The 15,545-nt window shown below is 51.4% G+C and overlaps 1 protein-coding gene across 2 annotated transcripts in view; it reads right to left on the bottom strand.

The window, feature by feature from the left end:
- Positions 1–15,545, bottom strand: part of LOC144823156 (aryl hydrocarbon receptor-like) — a 1,206,974-nt gene that overhangs the window by 803,893 nt on the left and 387,536 nt on the right. The window contains exon 1 of one of the 2 annotated variants that reach the window (XM_078681424.1): positions 10,350–10,457. The exons of the other annotated variant lie outside the window; for it this stretch is intronic. The gene's annotated coding sequence lies outside the window, so the exon portion shown is untranslated. Of the gene's footprint in view, positions 1–10,349; positions 10,458–15,545 lie in introns of those variants that run through there. 2 annotated transcript variants of the gene reach the window in all.

Below are 15,545 nucleotides of genomic sequence, written 5' to 3'. Positions count from 1 at the left end.
CAACGATGATGTCGATGATGAAGATTTCTTCGATTATACGTTTTTCATCGTCGATTTTTCCACAGGGAGTACAGAATAAGGCTTTTTAAAAGCATGCCTCACCTGGGGTGGGGAGGCTGAAGGAGGCTCAGATCTGGATTTTGTTTGGCTTGCTATCCCCAGAATAACACTCTTTAATCTCTTTTTCTTCTTTGTGAGTAGATTTTGAGGAGCTGCGCCTGTAATTCCCATGAGTGGTCTTTTTGAAAGCTTTTTTAGGACGCTCATATGAGGAGTGAGAGTGAGGCGATCACTCTCTTTTATGTGATCTTCTGGAAGAAAACGCTTAAACACTGTCCTCACTGGAAAGTGGGCCCTTCCATAATTGTAGCTTTTTTTTTAACAACAGATTTTATTGAATTTTCAGCGTACCAGATGGGCAAAGCCCTACAAGAAAAATACAGAGGAATCGCATCAAATAATCTCTCTGGACACCTTATACAAATCCCCAATAGCCGGCAGAACATCAGACCAAGGAAACATGAAACCCCACCCCGAAGCGCACCATACATACTTAAGAGACATTACAAGTAAACGCCTAAGAAGTTCCCAACCACGTTTCATTAGCAACGAGACACTAAACAGGTAAAATGTTCACCACTAATTGTTCAGTGGGGTCACGAGCAGCAGACTGCGACACTTGGGGTAATTCGATGCCTCTGTAGGCGGCCCACCGGGACCAGATCTTCCCGTGCTTCTGTGGGCATCCCCTCACCTGAAACACTACAACCTCTGCAGACATGCATCTGTCCAATGCCTTTTTCCAGGTAGTGACGCTGGGAGGGGGCAAGTCCTTCTAATGTTGTGCAATGTCACGCTTGGCTACGGTGAGGCCCAAAAATAAAAGTGTCTCCTGTAGCGATTCCCCCCAATGTCCCCTGTACTGTGTAAAAGCGCCAGAAAGGATTTCCCACGCCAGTTACAGAGAGTTGTCTCTCTCTGGAACTGAGAGACAACAGTCTCTCAGTTCCAGCTGACCGCGTCGGTAGGGGCCAGCAACTGCGTGAACAGACTCGTTAACATTACGTTTCTTGGTGCGGCACACACGGAGGTGCGAGTCGGTCTTGGCATCTTTTGCAGTTGAGATGCAAAGTGGAAGCGGGGCACGGTGCGGCATCCTCTCGATGTGGTGCCAGCAGCAGCTCGGTGACGATCGTCCAGACGGCGTCGGTGAGACCAAGGCTTGTGGTGCAGGGCGAGACGGTGCTCGATGCGGTGCTGGCAGGTTGCAGTGCAGGTGACAGAAGCGGTGGCCTCTCGCGCAGTGCAGGCAGCGGCTCTGTGATGGTCGTGCAGACGGCGTCGGTGAGACCAAGGCGTGTGGTACAGGGCAAGACGGTGCTCGATGCGGTGCTGGCAAGTTGCAATGCAAGCGACAGAGCCAGTTGGCCGGAATTGGCGCTGGCTGAGCAGGACAGCTGTGCGGGACGAGGGGGTCATGGGTGTCGAGCCAGTGGCGATCGTGTCGGTGAGACCGGCCAGTGAAATGAAGTGAGGCGGTGCGGGTTGCAGTGCCTCTCGATGGGGTGCAGGCAGCGGCTCGGTGACGATCGTGCAGACGGCGTCAGTGAGACCAAGGCGTGCGGTGCAGGGCGAGACGGCGCGGCCTGTGGTGCCTTCAGGACACAAGGCAAGCGGCAAAGTCGGTGACAGAGTCAGTTGCGGTTCCCTCTTTTCTGTGGCAACTGAAACAGCGGTTCCAGGAGCGGTACCCAGAGGTCCCTGAAGTCTTTGCAGTTCCTGAGACTTCTTAACAGGAGGCCAATTTGGTTTCAAGCCCTTGGGGATGCTCAGCACAAGTAGAGAAAGTTCTGTCCAGTCCTATCACTGCCCAAGGTAGAAGCAGCAGCTGCAGGCCAACCCAATAAAGCAACAACACAGCAAAGGGGCAGTACTCCTCCTGGCAGCTCTTCCAGCTCTTCTCCTTGGCAGGTTCCTTGATTCCAGCGAGTTCTGAAGTCTTGGGGCCGGGGCCCCAATATTTATACCAGCAATTCCTTTCTCCTCTGAAGGCAGAGGGGCCTGGACCTAGTTCGAACCAGTTTGGGGTGCATTCTGCCAGTGTGCCCTTCTTCCTTTGTCAGTGTGGGCCAGGGTCCTGAGACGAACCACAGGAAGTGGAACCAGCATTGTGCAAGGCAAGCCCAGCCCCAATCAGACCCAGGTGCTACTCCTCCCACCCATCTATGTGTAGATGTGTCTATTGAGCCCTGTGCTGACTCGCCCTGCCTCCTGGAGTCTCCCCCAGCCCCTGTCTCTCACAAACCAGACAGGCAATACACAAGCTAGCAGAGGCAGGCTGGATGGTTAGGCCAGAAAATACCCACTTTCTAAAAATTGTATTTTCAAGCACAGAATGTTCAAACCAACCTCACTAAAAGATGCATTTTATCATTCTGAGTGAAGGCAAACTAAACTCGAAATTCTACCATGTTCCCTGAGTCAGGATTATAGGACGTTATAATCAAACTGCCCACTCTAGCCTATGGGTAACAGGTAACCTTGCAATAGTGAAAAACAAAGTAGGCTGTAATTCACTATCAGGACATGCCACACACACACCAGGGCATGTCCTACCTTTCATATACAATGCACCCTGCCTACGGGGATACCTTGGCCCTACCTTAGGGGCAACTCACATGTAGAAAAGGGACGGTTTATGGACCTGCAAGAGTGTGCACTTGCCAAGTTGACATGGCAGCCCCAGGCTGCACACAGGCTCTGCAAGCAGGCCACGGTTACACTGTACGGGCTGTTTGCGTGGGTGGCACAATCCAGTGCTGCAGCCCACCAACAGTATTTGATTAATAGGCCCTGGCACTCGCAGGGCACTTTACTAGGGACTGACACATACATCAAATAAGCCAATCATGGAAATACCAACCCATAACACATTTTATACAGGAGCACTTGCACTTTACCGCTGGACAGCAGTGAGGAAAGTGTGCAGAATCATTACACCAGCAAAAACAGAGTCAAAACCGGGAGGTCAGAAAACAAAAACTCAGGGGAAACACACCAAAAGATGCCACAGCCTCTGAAAGGATTTAAGAGTGGTCCCTTGCATAATATCTCTGAGCGTGGAGATACTGATATGGTCCCACCTGCTGAATCCCCCGAGCGTCGAAATCACCCGTAAATGGGTACCCTGCCAGAGGAGAGTGGCGCTCGTTAGCATGCCCCATTAAACCGTGGACCGAACCACCCGCCTCCATGTCTGGATGACTATCTGACAAGCCGCAGGGAGAGCATCTAGTGACGCACTGCTACATAGAAGATGAAGCAAAGGAATGCCCGCCATGGCGATCCGCTTCAAGGCCTAGGCCAGGTCCGTCTGGGATCCATACCACAATTCGTTGATCACCAAGAGGTGCGAGGTGGAGTAGTATGCAGCGATACCCCCACAGTGGATTGCGTACACGTTGAGAGCGCCACGCAAATTCCACTCCCCTGCCAGAGGAATCTATTCAGAAGTGCGTTGAGGTGGGTAAACCACGACAGGGAGATAGGGTGTGGGTAATTCTGAAGCTTATAGAGAAAGCTCAGTAAAGACACCATTTTAAATATCGCAGACCTACCGTACAACGATAGGGGTAGTTGAGACTAAATCGTCGTCTCGTTGCGAACGGCCGGTAGCAGCGGAGCAATATTGTGAGCCAGGCGACGGTGGGACAACATGAAATATAGACCCCGAGGTATGTAAAACCTGTTGCTGTGATGATTTACTCCAAAGCCCAGGACTGGCTCCTTTGATCCCCATGAATAGGGAAAAGTGTAGATTTGGACAGGTTAGCGAAGAGACCAGAAGTCTTGCCAAAGATGCGGAGGATTTGGGGGGCATATGGCCCCGAGGACCACAGGTCTGAGATGATGAACAGAGCGTCATCCGCGTACAGGGCAATTCTGTTGGAGTGCTCGGGTGACCAGTCCAGTCCTCTAACCAGGGGGTCTTGACGCACCTACCCAGCCAGGGGCTCTATTGTCAAGCCGCCAGGAAGGTCCCCCCTCAGCTGTGTAATTTTGTCTATGAACGTTTGACCCAGCGGGGGAGGGGCATAAATACTCTCAAAGGTCATATGTTGGCCGGTCACTGTACCTGAGACTACGGTGAAGCGCCCACCGGGGTCCAGCCAGTGTCGTGTAATGTGGATCAGCACTCGGCAGTGGATAAGAACAGCCGTGCCCCGCGCACCCCTTGTGAAGCCGGTGTGATAAACGGTGGTGAACCCAAACCTGGTAAGGCAAGGAGCTTTGTTGCCGAGGAGATGAGTCTCCTGCAATTGTAGGATATCAGCTGAATACTGCTTCGCTAGGCAAAGTACCTGCCCCCTGTTTTATCTTGTAAGCCCCGTACATTCCAGGAGAGAATATTAAGTTCTCCCAATGGAGAATTACCTGCGTTGTGTGTCATCCACCAGTATCGAGATGTACGTCAGGTGTGTAAGGACTATGGCATAGAGTATGGCTAGATACCAAGAACATAAAACCCAACAACCCCCACCCCCCTCCAAACCAAGAACATAAAACCTAACAACCCCACCCCCTCCCGCCTCCACCCTCCCCCATACTTCCATAAACAAGGAGTACCTGTCAGGGAGAATCATGTCTCAGGCCCCAAACATGAAGACCCAAGCAGTTCCCCTCATGGAGCCCGCCCAACCCAACATTACCCAACATAACCCAAAGTGGCAAAGGGCGTGGACTGTCCGACACCGCCTAGAGCCGAGGCAAGTGACCCCGGAACCTCAAGATCGAATGCACCCCAGGAAGGACCAACGGCTACAACATAAAACCAACAACCTGGTTGGAGCTGCTGCAGTCAGCGGTTTCAGACTGGCCATGGGCACACCAGTAAGACCGGGGTCTGTTACGCGACTGTGATGTGTCTCTGTCCTGCCGGCCGCTTCTATGGGACCCCTGCGGAGAGTCGGAGTCCAGCTACGGCGGCGTGTGTGGTTTGAGGTTACACCTCTCCTCAGTCCAGGCAAATACCTTCTCTGGAGAGTCGAAGAAGTGGGTCTTGGCGTTAAAAATCACTTTCATCCTGGTGGGGAATAGTAGTGCATAGGATAAGTTCAGCTCCAGAAGCCTTCGCTTGGCCGGAGCAAAGGATTGGCGCTGCTGCTGCACCATCCTGGTATTGTCAGGGAAAGTCATGATTGGATGAGAATTGAGTACCATGTTATCCTTATGGAGCCGGGCGAAGCGGAGGATGGCATCGCGGTCAGCATAGTTGAGGAGCCGGGCGATCACAGGCCTCGGGCGCTCCCCGGGAGGTGGCTTCTTAGTCAAGGCGCGGTGGGCCCTCTCGAGCATGCAACAGGGAGACGCCGTGCCCTAAGCCACCCAGAGAGGAAATCGTCCATGGATGTGCCCTCGCATCCCTCCGGAAAGCCCACGAGGCGGATGTTATTGTGCCGCGCCCTGCATTCTGCATCTTCGTCCCGCGACGCCAGCTCCTTCGTAACCATGGTGAGTTTATTGACCTTCTTCTGGAGGGTGGACAGCGTGTCTTCCACAGTGGAGACCCCGGTCTCCGCTTTCATAATCCGATCCAGAGCTTTCCTTAGGTCCCGGCGGAGAAACAACACCTCGGATCTTACTGCCCCGATCTGGGCCTCGAGCGCGATATGATTAATTGCCGCTAGCAGAGTTGCATTGTCTGGGACAGGCCCTTAGCACCCTCCTTCCCCGCGGGCGCGGTGGTATAATGGTCCATTGTGTTTTGTTTGGGGGCCACGGCCCCATGTTTGTCTTTGTCCATTGTGGAACAGAGAGGCAGGCAGAGAGGTGGGTCTAGAATCGACGACCTGTGCAGGTAAGTCAAGTAGGATGGAACTCCCCTCTGCTGCGTGGTCCGCCCGTGTCAGATGGAGGAGCTCCTCTGTGCCAGGCCCACCAGGCCAAGGGCAATGGCGCAGATCGATCAAGGGCAGGACACCGGGCCAGGCTACACGGAATCCGACCCTCCCGGCAGCAAGCCGCACCAGGCCTAGCCCAGTTGCTTCCGCCACCAAGGAGAGACAGCCAAGCAGGGACCAGACTCACCGGACCCCTAACCCAGACATCCGCCCCGGCCGACTGAGACCAGGATCGTCCAATGGTAGGCCCCAATATGGTTACACCTCCCGCAGGTTGTCTTCAGATGTACCGGAGCGCCAGCAAGATGCGGGGGTTAGAGGCACTGAAGAACCACCACGCCACCACAGCACGCCACCCAAGGCACCACTTCTATTAGGCCCAAGGGATCTCTAGGGGGCCACGGGACAACAGCAGACGTCCATGAGGGATAAGCAGGTAAGTCCAATCGGCCCAGAAGGGACAGGCAACAGGGCAGCAAAGGCGTTCACTCAAGTATTCTGGCCCCTATATGCGGTGTGTTCCCGTCCACAGAAGCCAGAGCTCTCAGCGCTGCTGCTACCACTTCCCGGCAGGCCAGCCCGACTCCCCAAAGACCGTAACCGAAGCTGGCTGGAGGAGTCCCCTGCTGTGTGCCCAGGGGCTCGATCGGGCATATGTTTACTGCGTCAGTAGTGCACACGTCGCTTGGGGCACTGCGAGCACTCTACCACTAAAGCTTCCCATCAATATGGCCGGCAAAGAGAAGTGAGGGCGGCCTCAGAGCCAGGGGCCCGAACTAAGGCAGGCGACCCCAGGGGCAGGTGGCTCCAGCTGGGATCCCTGTTGAACATGGAGCTCCCCGGGGAACCAAGAGTCCACGCAGCCACTGCGCCCCGCGGCAGATCAGGGGAGAGGAGGGAGGGGCCCGCGACCGCGGCGCCCCGAGGAAGACCAGGACCTGGGCACCGTACCCACCCACAGGCTGGCCCCTCCCGGCCACAAGACCCTACCAGAGCCCGGAACCGCATCCCGGAGGTCGATGGCAGACTTCTCGGTGGGGCACCTGTGGCGAGATCTCCCCACGGCCCCCTTTTCACGGCTCACGCAGCTCGTCCCGCGTTGGATCCCAGTCCCCGCTATGCCGCAACCACGCCGGCCCCAGGCCCGGGCCGATGCCGCTCACCACCGCTATGATACGCCACCACAGGGACCCCAGTGGTCACCACAATCGCTCCGCAAATACGGGGCAGTACGGGGTCAGGATCAATGTCGGATGATGGCTTGAACGGGCTCAGGCTAGCAGAGCTCTACAAAAGCATGTCCGCCATGCTTGGCTCCAAAGCCACGCCCCACCTTTATTTTAGCTTTTGAAGCCAAATTATTAGGTGCCCCTCAGGGTCTTGTAATGTCTTGGTGGAAAAAGTGTAACATACCTTGCATTCTTTGGCCTTATGATAGGGGTAAAGGCAATAGATGCAGTCCTTGTGAAGGTCATCCGTATGAAGCCTTTTCTTGGAGCAGGTAGCACAAGCTCTGAAGAGACTTTTCTTTTCCTTATCTGACATGGTAAAGTCAGCAGAAAAGAACTGAAGATTGAAGATAAAAGGACTATAAGTCCAAACCTCTTCTATGAAGGAGATAAAGATCTTGGAACAGCTGTAGAATGAAGGATCTGAGCACAGCTCAGTGGAACCCCTCTAGCATGAAGTTCAGTAGAAAATCTCAAGGGCTGGAGCTTCTGTCAGGAGTGTTCTATCTATCTGATTGGTTGAAAGCTATATTTGGTCTCTTCAAACAAACGACTGGGACATGTCACAAAAGTAAAGGGGCCAAGGGCCTTTATTCTTTTTTTTCAGAACAAAATTTTATTAGAGTTTTGTAGTTGATAGAATACAAAGAAGCACCGCTCCCTAAGAGTCAGAGAGGCAGTGTGCATAGAAACATCCTCTTAATCCAGTTATTCAATCAACATTCCCCCAAATTCCCACCCTCAGTATTCCCCACCCGGTACCCACCCCCCACCCTGCACGGTGTCTACATTGTCCAGAGCCTAGTGAGCTCAGTATCCACGTGTGTACCAGTTTACCCAGATTCAGTAAGCAAATGATCTGCGTCAGTGGCTCGCGGCGCCGGAGGGTCCAGCAACAGGCCTCTGTAGTCCGCCCATCTCTTCCAGATCTGAAAATGTTTTTTTGGGCACCCCCTGGCCTCAAATACTGGGCGTTCTAGCCCCATGTTAAAGTCCATGCCCCGTTTCCACACTTCCACCAAGGGGGCCCTAGGAGCCTTCCAGGCCCGAGCTATGTCCCTTTTAGCCACCGTAAGGCCCAGGAGAAGCAGATGACGTTTATATACATTTCCCCCCACTTGTTCCATGACATGGAGGAGGCCCAACTTCGGTGAACGGGGGAGATCCCAGCCCAATACTTCTGCCAGACAATCCCACACACCGGTCCAGAATCTCTGCAGTCTCACACTCTCCCACACCGTATGCAGAAAGGAGCCAACTGAACATCCACATCGCAGGCAATCCGGGGAGGCAATCAGCCCCGCCCTCCACAATCGCTCCCTCGTAAAGTACGCCCTATGCAGGTACTTAAATTGAATGAAGCGCAAGCGCACCGCAACCGCTGCTCCCCTTGGGGCCTCCAGGGCTTCTCTCCAGTCCTCCTCTTCCAAGGTCCCCACCTCTCCCTCCCAGACAGACCGCAATTTATCAAGGGAAGGGGAGCAGTGTGTGACAAGCGTTTGATATATGTTAGATATTTTTTTGGTTTCCAAGTCCCCCATGAATAACTTAGCCTCCAGGGGGCTGAACTCCGGCAAGGAAGTTAAGCCAACTATGGCGGGGGCAGGGCATGTCGGAGCTGCAAGTATCTGAAGAATTGAGATTGGGGCATATCAAATTCGTTCCGTAGAGCTTGAAAGGACTTAAGGACCGAGCCCTTCATGACGTGGCCCAGCGCCGAAATGCCTATTGCATCCCAGCCATCGAATCCCCGCAGGGACGCCAGCGCCGGCAACCTCCCATTGTGCCACAGCGGGGTTTCCCTCGTCAGCCTATTCCACCATCCCATGCGAAGGAGGGCGTCACACCACACCCGGAAGACTACCTGAGTGACCATTGGGAGCCTCTTTCTGATGCCTGCCGAGTATAAGATAGTATGCAGCGTGTCTGGGTCCATCAGATATCTCTCCAGGGCATAGGAAGGGCCTTTATTCTTGTTTCTGTCAACATTATATTGCTAGTTCAATGTACTGGGGTCTGTGGTCTCCCATCTCGACGACACAAAATGATTCAAGCATGTGAATCTATTAAAGTTAGAATACTGGAGTGAATAAGCATTACAAGTTTCCCTCCCTCACAGAACATGTAAAGTACAACATCAGTAGCAGTGCAAATTTCCATCGTCGCAGAACAGATGTGTCCCTACTTCACAGAAGAGGTGATGGACTAAAGCTGCATGGCAACTTGTGCTTCACAGATTAGGTACACCATGAACATTAGCATTGCACGTTTCATTGGCATCATTAATGAATGTTGCCCTTCACAGAACAGGTGCAGACTGTATCAGCAATGGAAGTTTTCACTGCACACACAGAAATGATACAATGTGGGTAACAGCAGTGCAAGCTTACCTCCCGCACAGAAAAGAAAGCATGGGTAACAGAAGTGTAAGCCTGGGCATCAGTAGCGAAAGTCCCACCCTCAAAGAACAAGTAGCACATGGACATCAGCACTGCACATTCGAAAATCACAGAAGTATTACCGTGCCCTCAGTGGTGTAAGCTTCCTTCCTTCACAAAATATCTACAACATTCAGATCAGTAGTTCAAACTTCACTGGCTCACAACACAGGTACAATATGGGCATCAGTAATGCAGGTTACCTTCCCTCCTAGAACAGACAATATCAGTATGTATAAGAAAATATCAGTAGTGCATGCTTCCCCTCCTCACAGAACAGGTACGGCACAGACTCAGCTGTGCAAACTTCCATTACATAAAGCAAAGCTACATGGCTGGTGGTAGCACTGTGCATAACTCTCATACGTAGACATGGTACAAATACATGAACCTGCACACATATACCAGATTCAACACTTACCCAACTTCAGCATTTAAAACGTTGCACAGTGGCTGGACTACCATTGCAAGATGGCAAATGTCACTTGCATAATGAGACTAATAATGACTACAATGAATAGATGCTTCACAGCCCATGCACTGCAAAAAAAGCAGTTTAAGGATATGTGATGGGTCCAGCAAGTTCCTGTTGAAAAGTCAATTTCTTGAAAAACACTCCCTCAAAGTGTGCACCTAGTGGCAGTAAGTGTCACTTTGCCAAAACCTAGAAATCGGTTCAGCAATGGTTGCGGGGATACATGAAAATATGTGAGGACGTACAATGCTACAGCTTCTGGCATTGGTTCGAATAGCATGAATAGAGCCTAGAAAAAAAAACTTACTCTGAAGTCCCGTCCAGGGCTAGAGTCTCTTCACATGAGGTTGAGAGTTTCTAGGTCCAGCAAAAAGTACTGCTCATCATTAAGAGCAGGGAGGCATGGCAATTTGCTATATTCACTGGCAGCGGTAAGGCCACACCGAGCGGATTTATTTGCAGCCTAAATACATTGAATAGACGAGCCCATCTATGGTATAAACTGATAGATAAGAAGCCATTTAGCCTTTTGCCCTGACACCATGTGGCATGTCTCTTCAATTGAAGTGTGTACAGATTTCTTCTGGAGGGCTTCTTGGCAGCCTGCCAACATTCAGGCAGCTGAAAAAGGATGCATTGTTCGATTATGTCACCGCAGAAACAGAGGTGTCATGTTCATCGTTTGAAAGGCGAAGTGTAGCAGTTGCTCCCGGACACGTTCAGTAAGTCTCCTACTGAAAAAGAGGTACATCATCTTACCTTAAATTAGGTGTAAGAGGAATACGTTTTGGGGAAACTAGCAGATGGGGAGCAAGGCAATTGATGTGTTTTTTTTTTAATTGTTTTTTTCAGTTTACACAACATAAACAATAACACCCAATTGGCATCATATCAGTGTCTGTAAGCACATCGACGACCTCATTATCGGCACTTAGGACTAGAGGCAGCATCAAGGAGGGAACGGACTCATGGGGAAGGAACACAATAGCATACAATTAAAACTTCGTGAGGAAGGAACCAAGCAGGCGGCGAATATCCCTAGGGTCCACCCCCTCGCTCCCCGTCAGACCCAGACCCAACTGGCGTAGTCAACCCACTGCCCCCACTATCAGACCCGTCATGTGAGGGAAGCTCCTGTCCTGGTAGCCTGGACGCACACATAACTCGCCAGGCCAGTAAGTCGTCCTGCAGCTTCCCATCCCTCCGAGTGAGTTGCATGTGAGTTTCCTCAGCCAGGGACCACTCCCGTACATCTCTGAGCCAAATGGGCACCTCCGGAGCCCTCTGCCCCATCCAAGTAATCGCCACCCTGCATCTGGCTAGCACCAACATTAATTGTAAGAGTTTATATGAAAGTTTCTTTTTCTTGGGGTTCCGGACTAACGCAAGTAGACAATGCAGGGGGTCGAGTGCCATCCGAAGGCCTGTAGCTGTGACTATTCGCTCCACGACCCCCACCCAGAATCGCCGGACCAAAGGGCAGTCCCAGGCTAAGTGTGACAAGCCCGCTCTCCCTGCGTTACATCTAGGGCATCCGTCTCCTCTATCCCCAGAGATACGCCTCAGGGGAACTGGGGTTAGGTAGGTGCGGTGTAAAAAATTGAAGTGTGTCAGTTTAAACTAAGCGTTGCATGAGACCTTCACGTGAGGGCGCCTATGCGCGTCCACTGCCCCTGTCCCAGTAAAGTGCCGAGATCCGCCTCCCAGGCCGCCTGGGACGGTGGCACCGGGGGGGTGGAATCCTGTTACATGGCCTTATACAGGAGAGAAATCAATTTACGCCCCTTGACGCAGGAAAGAAGGACGTCTAAGGTGTGAGTCTGTGGTGGAGCGTCTAGGTACTGGGGCCAGGTGACCGTCACCCCGTCTGGAGTCCCCTGAAGTGTAGATATTGTCCCCGCCAAAGGCCTCCTCTGCTTGCTCATAGGTTAGGAAGGACTCGTTGGGGTAAAGGTCAGCTAGAACCTCGTAACCACCCTACCTCCAGGAGTGAAAGGATATATACTGCCCCATGTCAATGAAGGGGGCCAGTATCCATATCGGGAGCTCCCTGTGAAAGGGTGCCCTCTGCAAGACCGCTGCCATATGCCAGTCGTGTGTCGCACAGCATCAGGAAGAGACGTGTCCGCCCCTCTACCCTGCATTATGGCGACCTGCAGCGTCTGGACATCCGCCCTACCAGAGAGGAGGCGCGTCTCCCAATGGTCCACGTCTGTAAACCAACGGGCCACATGTCGTAGCTGAGCCGCATAGTAATATAAGTCAAAGCGTGGCGCTTCCAGGCCCCCCTCCTCGTAGCTGCGGACATCAGTGTGGAGAGCTACCCTACTGCGTCATCCTGCCCTCAGCAGGGACGTGAGCAGCATATTGAGAGTGCGGAAAACTTGCGGTGGGAGTGGACACAGAGGGCAATTGATGTTTAACAGATTGTGGTAATTTACCATTGGAAGAACTGCAGGTGCTCAGGCCACAATGGTAGAGCTGCACATCAATGCAAGACAAGTAGCATGCCTTTGACTATCACACTGTTGCTGCAGTCCATAACCTAAGGTGACCATAATCCCTGTGTACTTTACACGCTGAAAGGCAGAAACTTATTGATGAACATACCCGCTTTAAATAGAAAGTTAAAAGTACACTACAGAAAGGAAGCAGCGTCTTCCTGGGCTGACTACGGAGCAAATGCAATGTTTGTATGCTAATACTCAGATTTACCAACTCAAGAACCTTCTTCTGGGAATGATATTTCCTATTTCAAGCCTTAGAATATGGTCAAGTCCCTAATCGAGGGCAGCAAAAGGTTGAGACTGAATGACCATCAGTTTACTTCCTCGAGGTAGGCCAGTGTGTCTTTTATACTTCGGTACTGCTTACGAGAGATGTGCAAACATCCCAACAAATCAAGTGTTATGCACCAATTTATTGATATTTACGTTGGTTTGGAAGAAGAGGGAGTGAATAAGAGTACCTAGGTGCACACCTAGAGCGCTGGAAACATGGAAACAGATGATTGAAAAGACACTTGCAAAGCAGGGCATAGAAATGCAAATCATTGGCTACAGTATAGAAGAGAGATTAAGCAGGTAAAATCATAATCTGAGGATTTTGAATAAACCCCTTATTAGACTGCTCCTACTGTTTCGATCACCCATTCGTAGAAAGTATAGTTGCTCTTGACTAACAGGTGGCTCATAAGGGAGAGGTATATCAGTGTTGTATGTGAGGCAATGTTATATTGTGTATATATGTATTCGCACAAATCACCCGGGAGGGTATCCTGATGCATGACACTCCCTGAAACATCGGCCCTCATCCTCCTGGACCTGTCGGCCGCCTTCGATGCGGTCTGCCACCACACCTTACACGCACGACACCGGGATTCAAGAGAAGGCCCTGGACTGGACCACCTCCTTCCTCTCCGGTAGAACACAGAGCATCTGCCTTCCTCCTTTCCGCTCCGAAGCCACTGAGATCATCTGCGGCGTACTCCAGGGCTCTTCTCTCAGCCCCACACTGTTTAACGTCTACATGGCCCCGCTCGCCCGCATCGCCGACTGCACAACCTCAACATCATCTCCGACGACACCCAGCTGATCCTCCACTCACCAAAGACCCTCAAACAGCCAAAACCAACCTCCAAAAGGGAATGACGGCTGTCGCCGACTGGATGAGAAACAGCCGGCTGAAGCTGAACTCAGACAAAACGGAGGTCCTCATCCTCGGGTCCACTCTCTCGGCTTGGGATGACTCCAGGTGGCCCTTCTCACTAGGAACGGCCCCCACACCCACCGACCATGCAATCAACCTATGGGTCATCCTCGATTCCACCCTCTCCATGACAAAGCAGGTCAACACCGTCTCCTCCTCCTGCTTCAACACCCTCCGTATGCTTCGCAGGATCTACAAGTGGATCCCCACCAAAACCAGAAGGACAGTCACCCAAGCTCTCATCAGCAGTAGACTGGATTACGGAAACGCCCTCTACGCCGGAGCCTCGACGAAGCTCCTCAAACGGCCCCAACGCATCCAGAACGCTTCAGCACATCTGATCCTTGACATCCCGCGCCGCAGCCACATCACACCACGCATGAAAAGCCTGCACTGGCTCCCCTTCAACAAGAGGATAACCTTCAAGCTCCTCACCCACGCACACAAAGCACTCCACAACACCGGACCAGCGTACCTCAACTGCCGCCTCAACTTCTACACCCCCACCCGCCAGCTCTGCTCCGCAGACCACGCCCTCCCCACCGTCCCCCATCTCTGAAGAGCAACCACCGGCGGTAGATCCTTCTCCCACCTCGCCACCAAGACATGGAACACCCTCCCCCGCCACCTACGGCCGACACAGGACCTACTGACCTTCAGGAGACTCTCAAGACCTGGCTATTCAAACAGTAGCAGCTCCCCCCGCCACTCAGCGCCTTAAAACCCTCACGGGTAAGTAGCGCGCTTTACAAATATTATGATTGATTGATTGATCACTCACAGTCAAGAAACAGCTGCAGATCCTTCTTTTTTTTTTGTTTGGCATTAACCAAGATCTTTTCATTTTACTAAAATTATATATATATTAAACATAATTATTTGGAATCTCAGTCAGCTATCTTCTTCTATTAGATTGTTGTCATTCACATTTTTCTTTCACCCACTACAGCATAAACTATTGGGCAATGTGTGAGCTCAGTTTAGAATTAGCTCACTTCACTGAGTGATGGCATTCTGCTGTTTTACCAGAAGCATATCCACACGCAAAGTTCCGTTCAGTACCAGGAAATACTATGACAACGTGCGCTTTTTGAGGCCAACATTATGTAGGCAAAATAATTTTTTATTGTCGAGAGCCCAGCAACTCGCTCCACAATAATGTTTTACAAAAATCATGACAAAATAAAAAAAATATTTAAAAAGCCAAACGGATACAGCCAACAGAAGACTGACTGCTCTGCCAATGCTTGTTTTTCATTTCTGGTTAAGTGCGATGTTTCCCCTTATCTAAGAACACACCCACAACTGGTCTCAGACCGTGGAGATGATTATATTGTTAGGAACTCATCTGGAGTGTTATAAGCAACTGTGAGTATTACAAGTAGGAGTGAAGGAAATAATGCACACCTCCAGGAAATTATTAGAGGTGTCTCCAGATGCCGGTTTACGTCTCACATTACAGCACGCATGCGGTGTTGCTGCGAGGGTATTGTATACAGTAAAGGGCTTGGAGCTCACAGATTACTTTTCATTCGCTGGCTTAATTGTCACTCTTTTTAGCTGCCTCCTAATTGGCCACCATATGCCTCATGCCACTTCCTTTTAGTTCTCCAGAGAATGGACCAAGTACTAATTGATTTAATTTGATTAGCGTCCTTTCGCTATTCTTCAGCAGCTCACGCTGTGATTCAGGGTACGTGTTTTCATTTTCCTGTCCATCAATTCCACTTCCATGCTACACCTTTGGGTTGCTTTTAACTTCCGTCTTACAGTGTTGTTTGTTGTTACCTCAAAT

Source organism: Lissotriton helveticus, chromosome 3_1 (genome assembly GCF_964261635.1).
Source record: "Lissotriton helveticus chromosome 3_1, aLisHel1.1, whole genome shotgun sequence".
In the NCBI taxonomy this organism is placed as follows: Eukaryota; Metazoa; Chordata; class Amphibia; order Caudata; family Salamandridae; genus Lissotriton; species Lissotriton helveticus.
This window is presented reverse-complemented; position numbering and strand designations above follow the sequence as displayed.